Raw genomic sequence first — 5060 nt, 5'->3', positions numbered from 1 at the left:
TTTTGGGGACCTTGAAGTGCTATTTATATAAATGCTACTTAATATTATACTATTCTAATAATCTCTGCCGGAAAACCTCTGACGAAGAAGGATCCCTTGGCCCCCTTCCTAAGGCAGTCCACTTTGTTTAGAGAAAGCTTATTTTAGGGGAAGTTTTCCCCTAATATCTAGCAAAATTTTGTCTTTTTGCAACATGTATCTGTTACAGGTCCCTGGTTCTGCCCTCTGGGGCCAAACTGAACAAGTCTCATCCAATCTCTGAGTCATAGCTATTCAAATATTTAAAGATTTTGATCATATCCCTCCCCCAACACAACACACACAACACAACCCATACATACCACACCCTACTACACACAACATAAACATATACAGAGTCTTCTCTTCTCCAAGCAAAACATCTATAGTTTCTTCAGCTGATCTTCACGTGACACAGACTAGAGGTGTTTCTGTATCCTTTAGTTACTGGTCTCTGAACGCTCTTCCAATCTCTCAGTGTTGATATCAATCAGTATCAATGTACATTTATCAAGCAGCTCCCATATGCCAAGCACAGTGTTAAATTAATTATTGGAGATACAAAAAGGAGCAAAAGACAGTTTTTGCCTCCAAGAAGCTTACAGTCTCATGGGAGACACACCAGGCAAACAAATACATGCAAACAAATTACATTCAGACAAACAAAAAAGTAACCCCCACTGAAGTAGGGGTGTGAGAAAGATTTCCCATAGAAGATGAGATTTGAGTTGATATTTAAAGGAAGCCAGGGAAGGCAGTAGGCAGAGATGAGGAGGGAGAGCATCACAGGCATGGAGGACAGCCAGAGCAAATAACAAGAGAATGAATGTCTTGTTAGTGGGACAGCCAGGAGGTCAGTATCACTGGATCGAAGAGTACCTGCCAGAAAGTAAGATGTAAGAAACAGCATTTTTTCAAAAATGATCCTGGAAACAGTAGGGAATCATTGGAGTTTATTGACTGAAGAGAGGGAGAGTGTGACAAAATTGGACTGAATTTTAGGGAAATCACTTTAGTGAAAAAATGAAATGTAGTGTAGAGAGACTTAAGGCAGATTCACCTATATCATAATCCAGGTATGGGGTGATGAGGGACTGCACTAATAGCAGTATCAGAGGAAATGTATAGGGGAACATATAGATGCAGCAAAAATAAAATGTCCTTACCCTGGGATACCCAGAACTGCACAAGACAATCCAAATGAATTTATTCAGCCATTCCCCCAAAATTGGCATCCACTTTACTTCTAGTTCTTTATTACTATAAAAATCATTACTATAAGCATACATCACACACACACACACACACACACACACACACACACACACACACTGTCCTTTCTCTCTGTTTGTGACCTCCTTGTAGGACATCTAATACATGCCTAGTTAAATCATTTAGTCAGTTAATAAACACCTACTATGTTCCAGACACTGTGCTAATCAGGAGGGATACTAAAAAGGCAAAAGACAGTCCAGTCCCTGCTCTTGAGAAGCTTACAATCTACTAGGTCAAAGGACATGCCTAATTTAATGACCTCTAACAAAATGTTCATAACTTTTCTCTTTATCCTGTTCTGATTTTGCTTTACATTAATTTTGAAAGGCCTTTTCCTATCTCTTCACCTTTTTCATATCTGTCCTTCTTAATTGCAATAGAGTATGTCATAACATGAATGTGCCACAATTTATTTAACCGTTTCCCTATTGGGCAATTAGGCTGCTATAAAAATCCCTGAACAGCTAGTTCTTCTTTCCTTCTTTCAAAATAAACACTCTCAGGGTATAATCCCAACAGCTATATACTAAAAATAGAACCCCAACAATGGAATCATTGGGTCAGTGGGCAGGTTTATATTTTTCTTTATTTTGTCATTTGTCCTGCCCATTATTAATATTAATAATAATAATACTGATAATCATCAAATTATGATTGTAAGGTGATCACTCAAAATTGTTCTTATTTGCATGCCTTTGATTCTTAGTGAGATTGAACATTTTAAAAAATGATTATTAACAATTTATGTTTCTGCTTTTGAAAATTGTTCATAATCTTTTGATTATCACTTATAAAGAGGGATTTGTTTTAAAAAAAAAAAAACTTAAAACAGTTTGTTTATTTTAGATGTCACATTTTTTGCTGTTTGCCATAAGTAATTCCCCCAAATTATTATTCTTATTTTATATATGTACATACATCTATTTAGATAGTTTGCAACAAAATTTCCCAATTAGTTATTTTTACTTTGTGTCTGCATACAGAAAGTATAAATATAAATACATATCTACAAATTACATGTCTGGAGATATATGTAGCTTTATTTCTATATCTGTAGAGATAGATATACTTTGTATATGCTTTTAGATATATACAAAGTATGCCATATTTATTTACTTTATATATATATATATAAATACTTTGTATACATAATATTTTGTACAAATAAAAATAACAAATTGGAGAAACAATTTAGGGCAAACCTGATCACAAAAAAAATAACCTCTGAAACAAATGAGAAATTGTTCAAAATTTTTAAAAAGTAACTCCCACTCCACAATGGATAAGTGATCAGAGGATTATAAACCATTTTTTACATAAATTTTTAATAATCACTTGAAAAAATGCTCACAAAAACCCCACACAAATTAAAATAATTTCAAGGCATGTAGATATAGATAGACTTTTTAAAGATGAGGTGTCCCTCGTCTGACTAAGACAGAATTGCCAATATTAGTTGGCATGGAACATAAGCTTTAATCTGCTCTTTTTCTGTCCTGGACCAGGTTGCCTCTCCTTAGGAAGTCTGGTGGATTTCTGTTGGGGGCTGGGAGGTGGCGGCAGCTATATTGATGCTGGACTTTGTGCAGACACATGATTTGCCATAGCCTTACAGCGGCTCAGAATTTCCTAATTTCAATGATCTATCAGCCCCAGCCTCTTGGTAGTAGGAATCATAGCTCTCCTAGCTATTATATTGTTTTTTGTTCAGAATATTAAAAAGTGTAATGTAGTCAAGAGCATATATCTTAACCTTAATCATTCCTTCTAATAGTTTAATAGAATAAGTAATCTCCCCTCCACAATAAAAAAAATACATCATTCCATTTTCTTCTGCCTTTTTGTATTTTAAAAAATTGCTCAAACTGAAATTTGTTGAAATATATTGTGGGAAATAAGAATTTAAGCTCATTTCCTACCAAATTGCTAATCAATCTTCACCAAGTACATAATTAAATAATGAATTCTTTCCCCAGGTTTTAAAATTTTATTTTATTTTTAATAGGTTTTCCCAAACTCATTAATCTTCAGTGTACATATACATATAAAAGAAGTTTAGCAGTAAAGGAAAGGAGAGAGCTGGGAAGTTAACTATCTGAATGAAGGGAAGGCAAAAGTTTTTCAGAAGTAGGAATCATGTTGAAAGAAAATGGAGAAGAAAGTCAATGGAGAAGAAGAGGTTGAAGCTATAAGAGAGACAAAGAAAGACTGTTGAATGGAAGTCCTGAATGGCCAGTGGAGCACAGCAAGGATAGCCTGACTTCTGAGAATTCCTAGATTCCCCAAGGCCATATTCTAAGATTTCTGCCATTTTAGAATTGCATCATGTCAGAATGAAGCCACCCGTAGGGGGTGCCAGAGTCCAATCACAATACCCGGGATCATCCTCATCCCAAACAACCCCACTCAAGAAATCTTATAATGACCCACCCAGAGGGGTAGAAGCCATCCATCCAAAAGAATGAAATAGGGATTTACGGGTTAAGTGTATTAGGAGAAAGCTCAGGATCTGTTTTATCAAGTAGGGTTTGAGGGGGCAGTACTTACAACCAGCAGAGGCAATGTGTCCAGGAATGGGGATCAGAGCCTGTCCCCTCCCTCTTCATCCCCTCCTCCCAATGAATGCCCTGTTGAGGGGAGCAAAAAGGGGAAGGGAACCTGGCCTCCACAAGGGTGGGGGACGAGGCTGTGTCCCCCAGTCCCTCCCACCCCCTTTGTCCTCAGTGGCCCTGTTCCCCCAGGTCAGTGACCCATAAGCACTGCCTATCCATCCATCCATCCCCTCTGGAGGGGCCCGACTGAAGGTGATGGTGTAGGGGTCAAGGGTCAGAAGCCAGAGACTGGGAGAAGCACCCAAGGTCACCACCCTTTTCACATGGTAATGCTAAGAGACATAGTGGGGAGGGGGAGCAGACAAGGGTTAGGGGGTGGGTCAGGAAGGCCGCCAGCTGAGCCTGTGTTCAGAAGCAGGTCCAGACCAAAAGATAGCCATTAGCATCTGCTAAAAAGCAGACTGGACCCAGCTAAAGCTGTCTCTGCTGCTTCACAGAATTATAGAATTTGAGAGTTGAAAGGCACATCAGTTGCTTTTTTTGTCCAATTAATACATGAAAGGATTCCCCCTCCTCCCCAATATCTGACAAGAGGTTTTCCAGCTTCCAAGACCTCAAAGAGGGGGCAGGTACCACCTCCCAAAATAGTTTGTTCCTTTTCTTTTTTAAAAAAATAAAACCTATGATTTCATCAATTTAGGAATCAGAGAAATACTCTCTACTGATACAAGTCAAGTTGACATTTGCTCTCCAATTTATAATCTTAGAGAGTTGCTTTAAAAGGTTAAATGGTTTGCCATGGTTTACTCAACTAGAATATTTCAGTAGGGGCACTTTAAACTAGGTCTTCCTAACTCAAAGGTCAAGCTTTCTATCTACCTTTCTATTTCATCTACACCTATCTTTGGACATTTACTTAAGACATTTTTTTCCTCTGAAATCGAGTCTAAACCAGCCTTATATCTTTCACCCACTTTCCAGTTCTGTCCACTGGAGCCAAGCAGATTAAGTGTAACCTTCCTCCTGGTAATAGATCTTCAGGTATTAGAGCACCATCAGGTCCTCCCTCAGGCTTTCTTTTCCAGGATGAACATCCCGAGTTCCTTAACTCACTTCTTACATGACATGGATCTAAAGCCATTTACCACTGGCCTTGTCCCTGAGACACTTAGCTTATCAATATCCCTCTCAAACTAAGCTGCCTAGAACTGAACA

This window comes from Antechinus flavipes, chromosome 1 (assembly GCF_016432865.1).
Source record: "Antechinus flavipes isolate AdamAnt ecotype Samford, QLD, Australia chromosome 1, AdamAnt_v2, whole genome shotgun sequence".
NCBI classification, from domain to species: domain Eukaryota; kingdom Metazoa; phylum Chordata; class Mammalia; order Dasyuromorphia; family Dasyuridae; genus Antechinus; species Antechinus flavipes.
The sequence above is the reverse complement of the archived record's forward strand: the minus strand, read 5'-3'. Positions refer to the sequence as shown.